This window comes from Cupressus sempervirens, chromosome 10, assembly GCF_028749045.1.
Source record: "Cupressus sempervirens isolate cs-2001-9-10 chromosome 10, ASM2874904v1, whole genome shotgun sequence".
NCBI classification, from domain to species: domain Eukaryota; kingdom Viridiplantae; phylum Streptophyta; class Pinopsida; order Cupressales; family Cupressaceae; genus Cupressus; species Cupressus sempervirens.
Window position 1 is genome coordinate 529,299,084 of NC_143127.1, and position 13,144 is coordinate 529,312,227.

The following is a 13,144-nucleotide window of genomic DNA, read 5'->3' on the forward strand; positions in this document are numbered from 1 at the left end:
TTTGCTTCCTCCACCAAGTCTCCTTCGATGCTCAGTACTGCACCTCCTTAGGTGTGTACACTCAAAAGTGTCCCACTCTAAGCCCTTCTATCCAAATGATTCCATGAGTTTGGAATGCTTGGATGTTGTCTTAGAGCTCCCTATCCACAGAGTGCAAGAGAGTGTATTTCAAGTTCAAGGGCTCAGCTAAGCCTTCAAAATACTCTTCTTGCTAGTAAACCATGCAATGGGAGGTTCCAAAGACAAGATGCAAGAATGAAAATGTCCCAAGGAGTTCATCAAGGATGCAATGCAAATGAAGATTAAGCTAGAATAAGATGAAAAGTGTAGCTATGCTAAGCATGTATGAGAGTGTTACAATCCAACTATTAGACTATATGACTTAAGCTACATGTAAAAATGAAAGCTAAGCTAAGCTAGAATGCCATGGATGAGAGAATGTAGGCAAGAAAGAGAAGTTCTCCACAAATCTCTAAAGAAACCTATTAGAAAATCTGCAGCATAATAATACTCAAAAGATGGATCCTTTGAGGGGGAAAGCTCTCTCCCTTTTAAAGTTGTATAGATGGTAGAGATCAAGATGAATATGGTGGATGATCAATGGTGGACTTTGAAAAGAGGAGTGATCCATGTGCACACACAAGTCAACCAATAGAATATAAGTTGACTTGTCATATAAGACAAAAGTCACAAAACCTTTTCTTTTAGTTGCAAAATAGAAAAAGCACTTTATGTGTGCACTTTAAGTGGGTTAGAAGAATGGGCTCTTTTATTTAATTAAAAGGGGACATTTTCTTTTAATCAAATAATGAACTTAGGATAGCATAGTCAAACTATAGGTTATAATCAAATTGATTGATTATTAGCAATTTGGTCTAGGTAAATGATTTAATTAATTTAGCCAAAATGTTGAGAAGGGAGCTAATGGTATAGATGACCATTTTTAGGTGATTACATTTACCCTTCTTTGACTAATGTGTCATCGATCTGAGAACACATTACATTAAAGAAAATAGAAGCCATGTAGGCAAAAATAGATATAGATATCTGATTCCAAAGAACAAAATGCAGAAAGTGATAGTGAGTCTTGAATGTAATGCCTAATAGCGGTAGTACTAAACACTAGGAAAAGATGATGTCAGAATTCAAGAAGAATGCTAATACTTAGCAAAGTAGATAGATCGAGAACAAGTGAGAAGATCAAACAAATGCCACTAAGAAATAGATAGTTGTAGCAATCAGTGATAGAGTATTTCTGCCCACTTGAGATCAAAATTGAAATGAGGTAAAGGCATGCAGAAACTAGCTAGACATGAGAAAATTAGAATATAACAATGTCCAAGATGACAGATAGATGATTAGAACCCAAGAATGACAATAAGAAACTGATAAAATGCCCCAATTTGACTAGAGTTGACCTTGAAGGATATAGCATAAAAATTAGGTCAAAATGAGTAGAAAGGTGATTTTAGACATGAAATAGTGAATTGAAGTAGATATGAAGTATGGAAATGATGAAGACATGAAGAAATGAAGATTCCCTAGTGATGATTTGGAGATTAGACCTCAAAAGGAAGAAAGTCAAATTTTAAAAGATAATTTTGACCATCAAGATGAACTTGGATTTTGGTTTTGATCCCGAAAATGAATCCAGGACGTCAAAATTATTTAAGAGGTCAAAAATTTATATAATGTGATGATAAGATAGAAAAGAGATGAAGCAAAAGATTAAGAAGGTGAAAAGACACGAACAAGAAGAAAGTAAAGAAATATATGAAAGGAGTTAGCCAATGTGTTCGCAAAAAGATGAAGAGAGAGCTCTCCCCATATGCAAGAATGCAAGACTATGCTATAAAATGAACCTAAAATGCAAGCTAATATGAAAAGTGGTTTACCAACAAGAAGTGCATAACATTTAGACTCTTAATTTCATCATTGAGCGTTTATCACGGGCTTCATGAGATCATATAATTATCACTAGCATAACTATGAGAATATGAATATGATCAATATCAGATAGGTATGTGAAAATCCAATCTAAGCATCAGAGACATGTAAGTCAAGATAACTACATGATTAGATTCCTTAAGTTTGATTTAGCAAGATTGCACCTGTATGAAGGCATAAGCACCAGGATAACCCCTGAGTGCAGTCTTGCGAAATAGTCAAGGATGACACATTTATAAGTCAAAGTGTCAAATAGGATAAGCATGAATGCTTAAAACACTATAGACAAATGAAGTATACCCACAAGCAGAAATCAAGAAAGCATGTCCCTAGCCCCCAATCTTCTAGTCAATGACATCCTCGAAAAACTATTAGGAAGGGAACACATAGTAAAGAAATCATTATAGATAGCACACAAAGTAGATAAAGATTAGCATAGCTCCATCATTTAAGTGTTAAAGTGCGTGTGTGTAAGTCACTTGGTCATTTCTTCAAGACTTGATTCTGATAGTGAGAAATATTGCAACATCAAAGACTATAGGTAAACTATCTAAAAAGTGTTAAAAAACACTTGATGTCAAGGTGGGGGAAGCATTGAGAAACATTGTTTTGTGAGTTGTCAAAGAAACCCTAATGCACAAGAATACCTCGATAGGCTAAGTAGCTATGCCCCTGAGACAAGGACAAGAAACAATTCCAAGCCAGGAAATGTGTAGTGAAATGGATGATTGAGACTGATAGACATAGCTGCAAGGGTCTCAAGTAGCGCCTGTTTCCAAGTTTTCACCACTTGGTAGAGTTTTTTTTTTTTTTTTTGATGATACATCAAAATGCCTATTGCTAGGTTTTCACTAAGATGATGATTTTTTTCATGATATTTTTTGATTTTTAGCATTTTTTTAGGATCATAGATATATACAAGATAGCTAAGTAGTAAGCCTCTTAAGCATAGAATTTATTCAAATGTAGGACATTGATAGGCTCTGCAAGTTCTTCACCCTCAAGAGTAGACAGTTGATAAGCACCAGACCCAAATGTCACTATGATAATGTATGGGCCTAACCAGTTAGGTTCAAATTTTCCCTTTTGCTCTTGATGTTGTTGATTTTTGGGATTCTTTATAAGCACAAGTTCACCGACTAGAAACTCATGTAGGTGAACTTTCTTATTATACTAAGTAGACATACACTTTTGACAAGCCCCCACGTGATCAAAATTAGCCTTATGACATTCATCAAGAGTCTCTAGTTCTCATACTCGCATAGCTCTATGGTCTTCATCAATTATCAACCCATGTAAGAAGACTCAGAAGGAGGGGATCTTGACTTCTAATGGGAGGACGGCCTTAGAGCCATAGACTAAAGAAAAGGGTGTAGCCCCTGTAGGAGTATGAATGGTAGTTCTATAGGCCCAAAGTCCCAAATTTATCTAGATGTGCCAATCTCTCCCAAACTTGTGAACCATACGATGTAAGATTTTCAGCAATGTTTTGTTCGAGGCGTCAACTTGGCCATTCCCTTGAGGCTAATAAATAGAGGACCAATGTTGTTTGATGCATAATTTCTTGCATAACTGTTTGAGGTTCTTATTCTTAAACTGTCCCCCATTATTAGTAACAATGGAGGAAGGAATACCATAACAGCAAATGATGTGGTTCAATATAAATAGGGCAACATGTTTTCCTCTAGCAGCAGATAGTGGCATAGCCTCAACCCATTTGGTGCATAGTAATGATGAACTTATGACCACTAAATGAACTTGGGGGAGTTTTTCCTACCAAGTCAAAGGCCCATTGTTGAAATGGCCAATATGTCACCGAAGGAATCAACTCACATCCAAGAGCATGAATTAAGTTGCCATGAAGCTGACATTTTTGACAAGACTTGGTGTAACGAATAGCATCAGCTTGCATGGTAGGCCAGTAATAACCCATTCTAAGTAGTTTTTGAGCAAGTGCAAGGCCATTAGAATGTGCCCCACAAATTTTTTCTTGGACTTTAGTGAGTGCCTTTTTGGACTCTTCTAGTTCTAAACACCTAAGCAATGTTCCATCTAGACTCTTCCTATACAAGTCACTAGAGACCAAAGTGTAATGTGAAGCATTGCAAAGAAGTTGGAATTTTTGGTTGTCCATGAGGGTTTTAGAATAAGATAGTGATTTTGAGGAGGACCAAGAAAAGGGTATTGAGAAGAGAGGATCTTTTGACAAGGTTTCAAGAAACAACAGGAAGAATGCTAAAAGAGATTTTGTCCCCTCTAATGATGAACTCTTAATTAAGAGGGTGGAAAGAAAAAGGAAAAAGGTGCTTACTCAGGATGCAGATGTTGAGAATGAACTTAAGGAGGCAGAGCTAGATAGGAACAAACATGGGGAGCATGAGGAATTCTTTGAGCATAATAGGGATAAGGATGACCAGGGATTTCTAAAGGGAATCATTGGTAACCTGGGAATAATGATGAAGGATATTGGCGCACTAAAACAAAAATGTAGGACATATCAATGGATTTTTATCATCTCAACAAGACGACAAGGGGTGAGAGAACACTGGGTCAACACATTGATAGACTCTCTAAGGTTATAGGCAACACAGATGAGGTAAAGAATTTGATGAAGTCTATGCCACCACTTGAAGCCAAGAACCAAAATTTAGATCAGCTGGGCAAAGATCTTCAAAAAAGGATGGATGGTCTGGATACTAGAGTGGGTAACCTAGAGAAAATAGTCAAGAAATAGGCACATCAAAACTGTACTATTTTGAAGACTATGACTAACAACTTTAACACCATGTTGAACAAGTCAAAATAGAGTAAAGGCCAAGACTCCTGTGCTATGAAAGAGGAAAACGGCCTGAGCAAGTGCACAAGGACTAATTCCAAGAAAAATGAAGGTGTGGAAGCAAAAAAGTTGGATGACATGAAAGCATTTGCAGAAAATATGAACATCCTAATAGACCAAGTAGCTGATCTTTTGAAGACTCTATAGCTATCTAGGGGCTATCTTTTTGCTTTTCTTTTGATTTATTTTCATGCATAGTTGTTGTATGCACTCTAACATGGTCATCTATACTTTAGCCCACTTCTCAGCATTTTGGCTAAATACATTAATCATTTTCGTAAACCAAATTGCTAATATTCAATTAATTTGATTATAACCTATAATTTGACTATGCTATCGTAAGTTCATTATTTGATTAAAAGAACATGTCCCCTATTAATTGTGCGAGTTAGAACTTATGAGAGTTAGATTAGGAAGAAAAGATAAAATTATGAGAGGTAGAACTTTAGATATAACTTTATAAAAAGAGTTACAAAGACTGATTGGTCTAAACTGGTCCATGCAATCAGCTCCTGGCTTTTTAGGAATCAAAGAAAGGAAAGTACCATTCATCTCCTTGAGAATTTTCCTAGATCCAAAGAACTCCTTAACCCCATTACAAACATCTTCTTAGATGATACATGAATACTTGTGGAAGAAAAGGAAAGGGAACCCATTTGGCCCTGGTGCCTTGTCTCTATCAAAGGAGAACACAACCTTGGTAATTTCATCATTAGATAGAATAACAATGAGGAATTTATTCTAATCCTATGATATATAGTTTGGGATATTGTCTAGAAAAAATTTATGCTTATCCTTGTCTAGATTGGGATCACCTTTTAGTAAATTAATAAAAAAAATCATGGCTTCCATTTTAATAATCTCCTCATCCTTAGTAAGAACCCCATTAGCCATAAGTTTGGAAATTCTAGTAGCCATTCTATGCTTCAATTAGTCATGTGGAAGTACTTAGTATTTTGATCTCCTTCCTTCAGAAAAACTTTTCTAGACCGTTGTCTCCAAAACATCTCCTTCGTAGTGATAATATCATCCAACTTAGTCAATTTGACACTCTCCTCTTCCTTGGAGACTATCTCATATCCATCAACCTGAATTTGGAAAATATTATGTTAGATGGTTTTTACATTGTATAATTGGTTGAAAGATTTAGAATATTTGAAGCTTGTTGCTTCTAGATTTGATTTTGTAAAATTTGGTGTGCCAACATTTTAGATCACACTTTATGATCCATCATTAGGATGAACTTGAAAGAGAGCATAAGGAGTAAGATCTTGATGATGGATAAGAAAGTTTCATCCAAAAAGTTGATTTAAAAAATTTTACACAATCGAATAAATTATGGAAATATACTTGTTTTTATTGCAAAATATTTTTAAGCAAATACATATTTGTATCTTTCTTGCAGTAAGCTATTTATAAACATGGGATTAGGATTTGGGGATTGAAATGCATGTGGGAAGAACTAGTACACATGCCATTAGGTTTGGTTTTGATATATCAAGATTTTGAACATGATAAGTCATTTAGAGAAAAATTGGTAACTAAGACTAACCTTATTAAATACTTTACAAGTTCTCTATTTATGTGGTATCTAATCTTCTTAAATACTTTCCAAGTTTTATGTTTATGTGGTATCTGTTAGATAGACAAGATGATGACACGTCATCTGCATGATAGACAAGATGATGACACATCATCTGCATGATAGACTTTGATTTTCTTTAAGCAATATTGACACAAATATATTTGAAGTAGCATTCAGGAAATCTCTATTTGTTTTTGGTTAACAAGAGGCCTTCCTTGATTTTTTTCAGCCAAAAATAAGGCATTTGCAATATTTTTTCAAAACCTATGGTGGTCATTTTTTCTTTTTGGTGGTCATTTTTTCTTCAGCCCCTTTTGAAGCAAAAGAACATAATGATAGGGAAGGAAAGGGAAATTGAATTGTGATTATTATCAATCACCACATCTATTGTGATGGAAATGTAAATTTCATTGGTTTGCACACCATGGTGTTCTCGATGAGTTTTAAGTTTTTTTATAAAGAAGTTGACTCAAAGAAGTGTGGTTTCATGGAATAAGATGTCTCTGAGATTAAATTTATATGGATTTCCTTAAAAGGATTTTTTTTTTTTGAAACTTCCAAGTAAATGCAAGTATCAAGTGTTGATCAATGTGTGCACGAAAGGGGACTTTCAAATAGGTCATGAAAATCTAAGTAACCATAAATAAAAGAGGTTCTTCATAAATAAAACTCAATATCCTCATGGACATAGATGCGGAATGAGGAAGCATATACAACAAGCCTCGTAATATGTTTGAATAGATTAGATCACTCAAAGGGATGTGGCTTTGTGGAATTTGATGATTGCAAGATATGCACAAAATGGGTTCTTTGGAGACTCTAAAACCTATCTCAACATCCTTTCAAAATGTGTTGAAATGGGAGCTTTGGATTTTGAGGATCCCCAGGAATGTGAGTGTGCCATAAAAATTTCAAATAAGTACCCAATGCAATGCACTTCCCCCATAGCAATGCGCAAGAACAGAGGCATAGAGGTCATTCCCCCTAAGTCCTGTGCTAGAATCACTCCCCCTTTTCATTATAGATCTTGCTAAAGATTGAGTTTCCTCACCCTCTTCCCTTTGAAATACAATAGGCAACAATGAACTAGAAGATTGGCTCAACATTGATAATAGTTGTCAACCTTACTAGAGAAACAAACTCAATGACACATGCTTCATGTCGGTTTCCTCTTTCTCAACTCATGTTGACTGCTTTAAGTATTCTCTTTCCCAATAAAATATAGATGTGACTATTCTCGAGACAAATTGCACCTTTGATCAAAATTGAAAATATCGATTACACACATTTTTTCTTCATAATTTGTATATTTTGTAATAAAAAATAGCTAAAAATTTGAGAAAAAATCACTATATTTTTTAAGATATAATTTTTTTGAACTTTTGGTACATTATATACCACACCATAAAATTTCCTCTCTTACAGATCTTTCTCACAACTTGAGACCCAACTTGATTATTCACTTCACCAATAGATTTTCACTTCTCACAAATCTCCCTACCAAATTATAATTCAACTTGATTACTCTCTTCTCCAAGAAGTTTTCTTGTCTATCATTTATAATTAAAATTTATTACTCTCTTCTCCAATTGATGATTCTTGGGATAAAGTAGCGGGTAAAAATTAAGGAGAAAATTGATAGAACTCATATGAAGGAAATATCATTACCAACCAAGGTCATTCTCTCTATTCATGGGAAGAAGGTCAAGTTGATGGGAATTTTTTGAATACCTAGTTTGTTTGCCCATGAAGATTGGGCCACCTAGAGTTTCACATCATGGGCATGATGCATGGGAAAAGGCACACATAAATAAAATATGAAATGCAATGTGTTGCGGCACAATATTTGATTACTCTTTGATTGACCAAAATGGATATACATCACTCCCTTTTATAGGAAAGTTTACAATCTCTAGAAGTTTCTGACATTTGCCGACAAGACAATTATCTACAAAATTTTGGAAGCTACTACAACCGACACAACCTAAACCTAAACCTAAACCTAAACTTCTAGAAACATTTAATGACAGATTGAAGTAGAAATTAATATTTCTAACACTCCCCCCTAATTTCTACTATCAACTATTACAAAACTTCTTTAATATTTACAACTCTCAGAGCCTCCTTCAAAATTTCAAACTATACTTGTCATAAGGCCTTGGTGAAGATATCTACAAGTTGCTCCTCTGATCTGCAACACTATAGATTAATTTATTTTCTATTAACTAGCTCTCTAATAAAGTGATACCTTGTGTTAATGTGTTTTTTCCTCTTGTGAAACACATGGTTCTTTCAAAGTGCAATAGCAGACTTGTTTTCATAATAGATTGTAGTAGGTCCATCTTGAGCTTAAGTCTTTCAAAATCCTTTGCATCCATACTACTTGCCATGCTACTTTTGTTCCTACTACATATTCTACTTCAGATGATGAGAGAGTTACTATAGGTTGCTTCTTTGATGCCTAGGCTACAACACCTATCCCAAGATGAAATGATTATCCAGATGTGCACGAGAAATTGCCTCAACCCAATACTCATTAGGAAAATTCTTACCTATCAACATGCTCCTTGCCATCTCCATTATTGTCCTATTCTTTCTCTCTGCAACACCATTTTGTTGTGGTGTGTAACTAGTAGAAAATTGCTTTTTAATTCCATGATCCTTGCAATAATCTAAAAATTCATTTGACTTATACACTCCTCCTCTATCAAATCTTAATACCTTGATAGGTAAACCACTTTGTTTCTCAACAAAAGCCTTGAATTCTATAAATTTTCTAAAAGTTTCAAATTTTTATTTAAGAAAGTAAACCCACATCTTTCTACTAAAGTCATCAATAAATGTTAAGAAAGAAATGCTTCCCCCTAAATATGGCATTTTCATTGGACCACATAGATCTGAATGCACAATTTCTAAAGGTACCCTTGCTCTATATGACATCCCTTTTGGAAAACTCTCTCTATGATGTTTGGCCAAAATACAACTTTCACATGGACTTAATGATGCTTTGATTGGGGGTAAACCTCTTACCATTTCCTTTCTTTGTAGTAAATATAATCCTTTCAGATTTAGATGACCATACCTCAAGTACCATATCCATGTTTGATCTTGACTTGATACTTTGAAACTAGCTACAATTTCATCAATTATATTGCTCTTCATCCAAAGTGGAAACATTCTATTATTTGTCATTTCTACCCTTGCAATAACCATGTTACTAGGAGGCATATCAAATATAGTGCACAATTTTTTCTCAAAAATAACTCTATAACCTTTTTGACTAAGCTGCTCCACACTTATAAGATTATGTTTCAAATTAGGCACAAAGTATACATCAGAAATAGATTTCTTACCATGTTTTGTTATAACATTGATTGTGCCCTTCCCATTCACTTCCACTGTCTCATTATTTCCCAACTTCACTTCTAATTTAATTGATCTATCCAAACTTTCAAAAAACTCTTTATTACTTATCATATGATTGCTGCAACGACTATCTAAAAACCAAAAATCATTTGTGCTCTCTTGAGCTACATTGCAAGCAATAAATAGTGTCTCAGAATTACTCTCAGAAAAAATTACATTTTTCTTACTCATAGCAGCTTGTTTTTTCCAACACTCATTTGTAAAATGTACAAACTTCTTGCAGTAATAATATTGAATATTTGATTTATCACACCTTTGTGGTGTCTAGTTGTTATAGCTTCCCCTTGAATAGGAGTATTGATTTCTTCTTCCTCCTAAATCTGGACTCCTTTCTTCTTATTGAAAATTATTTCTACCTCTTCCTCTTCCTCTAAATCCAACATTTCCTCTTCCTTTGCCTCTACCAAATATCATTTGTGTTTTGAATGCATTCTCCAGTGAATTTCCATTACACTTGTTCAAACTGTCTTCATGATTATACAACAATCCAAACACCTCATATATAGACAATATTGTTAAATCCTTAGATTCTTCAATTGCAACCAAAATATTATCAAATTTAGAAGGAAAATTTCTTAAAATCTTTTCTACAACTTTCTGGTTAGAAAGCTCATCACCATTCATCCTTACTTGATTAATCACATTCATAACACAATTTGAAAATTTTTCTACAATGTCAGAATCCTTCATTTGTAAATTCTCAAATTCTCTTCTAAGTGCTTGCAACTTAACAATCTTTACCTTACTTGTACCTTGATATGCAGTCTCAAGAATGTCCCAAGCTTGCTTGGCTGCAACAACTGGCTTAATTTTTCCAAGAACTAAGTCGTCTAGAGCTTGTCCAATAATTTGCAAAGCTTTTTTACTCTTCTTCCTATTTTCATCAAGCTTTTTCTTTTGATTAGCATTTAAAGTGGACTCATCTACAGGTTCAACATAACCAGTTAAGATTATATCTAATAACTCATAGGAATCAAATATAAGCTTCATTCTAAAAGCCCAATAATCATAATTCTTTCCAGAAAACATTGGAATTGAAGCCTAAAAACTCCTTGAAGTCGTGCCTGATAGAAACTTATAAACAAAATTCATAGATATAACAAACCCTAAATAGGGATTTAAAAAACTTGCAGATCTCACAATAACTTTATATCCCCTTTCTTTATATCCCCTTTCTTTGTTGCAATCCTTCTTATGCACAATCCTTCAAACTCCTCTTCTAAACTTGGCTCTAATACCACTCTAATGGGTCGGAAGAGGCACACATAAATAAAATATGAAATGCAATGTGTTGCGGCATAATATTTGATTACTCTTTGATTGACCAAAATGGATACACAACACTCCCTTTTATAGGCAATTTTACAATCTCTAGAAATTTTTCACATTTGTCAACAAGACAATTATCTACAGAATTCTAGAAACCACTACAGCTGACACAAACTAAACCTAAACCTAAACTTCTAGAAACATTTAATGACAGATTGGAGTAGAAATTAATATTTCTAACAGGGCATAAGGGAGCTAATTGAACCTCATTCTCTTTCCCTCCCAAAGCCTTTGCCTTCCAATGTAGTCATGTGCAAGCAAGACATAGCAATGCGGATAACCTACCTTTTCTAAGTGACAAATAGAATTAATATTTCTTCTGAGAAAAATGAGAATTATTCGAACCAAAGTAATTTTCATGAATCGACATTCAAGGGAAAAAAAAAAAAAAAAAGTCAATTCAAATCCTTATGAAGAACCACTTGCAACTTGCCCAAAAATTGGCTAAAAAGATCCTTACTATGAGTTGTTTGATTCTATTCTAAAATCCTTCATTCACTTTGCGTGGAATTGGAGGGTGCTTTCAAGACAATGGTAAAACATATCAATATCCTTGGACAATAGTGAGTGATGACACCATTTAGTAAAACATTTAGTTGAAGGGTAAACCAAAGATGCCTAAAACATATGTTGGACATATCAAATTAGGTGGAGACATCGAATCATAAATATTTTCAACTTGTAACATGACACAATGATTCTAGCAAAGAACCAAAACAATTGTGAACCGTGAAAAAAGTAAAATAGATAGATTATTAATGATTAAGTAGCATCATATTGATGAATTCTTAATGGTCGTCTAGTCTCCTCTCTAAATGTAAACCATTGATTTCAAAACATAGGTCTTTCACTCCATATAGGGAAACTCCTACGAGGTAATTAAGTGATAGGAAAATATAAGTATAATTTAAGTGTATATTATATTAGCATTTGCATCAAAACTTGATGTAGTAGTTATGTTGACAGTAATAAATAGGAGGCATAAATGGGAATAATAAAATCTATAAATGAAAAAAAAAATTATACCTCAAGTATAATTCTAACTTAACTCTAAGGATTTATCAAGAAGAATGATCATAACAATTCATTAGAGAATTCACATGATATATATTTTTTGGTTTAATTGTTCATTACTCAAGAGATGAGTTTAGGACATAATTTCATTTTCTCTTCTGTCTAGGGCAACAGATTGGTCAAGCGAACCATCTTCAGTTTTGTTGGAAATAGAAATAAATAATTATTTAAATGGCCTTATTTCATCCATTCGAGATGGTTCTTGTATGGACAAGAATATCAATGTACTTTAATAAGAGTTTTTCACCCTTTGGGACCATCCTGGTCTAGGGTCGTTTGCCAGCATTTCACAGCCAACCCACAAGTGTGTCAAGGTTCTTAGCAAGGTTAACAAAAACCTGCACCCTTCCTTGGGTTTCGGGCATATAGTTTCTAGACTACTAAGAGTTTCTAAAGTCATGTACTCCTCTCAAGTTTCGAGCATCCGACTAGGTATAGGTACCTTCCTGTAGTAAATTCATTTTTTCTATGGACATGTTGGTCCTTACACTAATGATCTATTAACAAAAAAAATTGTTTGAAAAAATAAAAATAAATATTATATTATTATTTAATATGAAAATACATTTTTTTACAATCTTTTTAAAAATATAGTTTATAATTAATTTATTTTTAAATTATATTTTTAAAATTGTTTCAAATATTAATAAGTTTTTAAAATATGAATTTGGAAACTAATCATACGAGGTAAAGTTGAATAATTTTACATTTATTATTACTCATGAAACATTGGACTATGAATTTAATTTAAAAACAATAAATTAAATTCTAATAAGAATATCAAGAGTTTAATAATTATAAATTTATTATAGTAGTAAGCATGAAATAGTCTAAAAAGAGTAGAAAGAAAATCAAATAATATTGAAAAAAAAATTAATAGACCTTGTACTCAAGTAATGTGCTAAGCACTTGAGACATGAATACATGTGTTTAAGGGAAAAAAAACA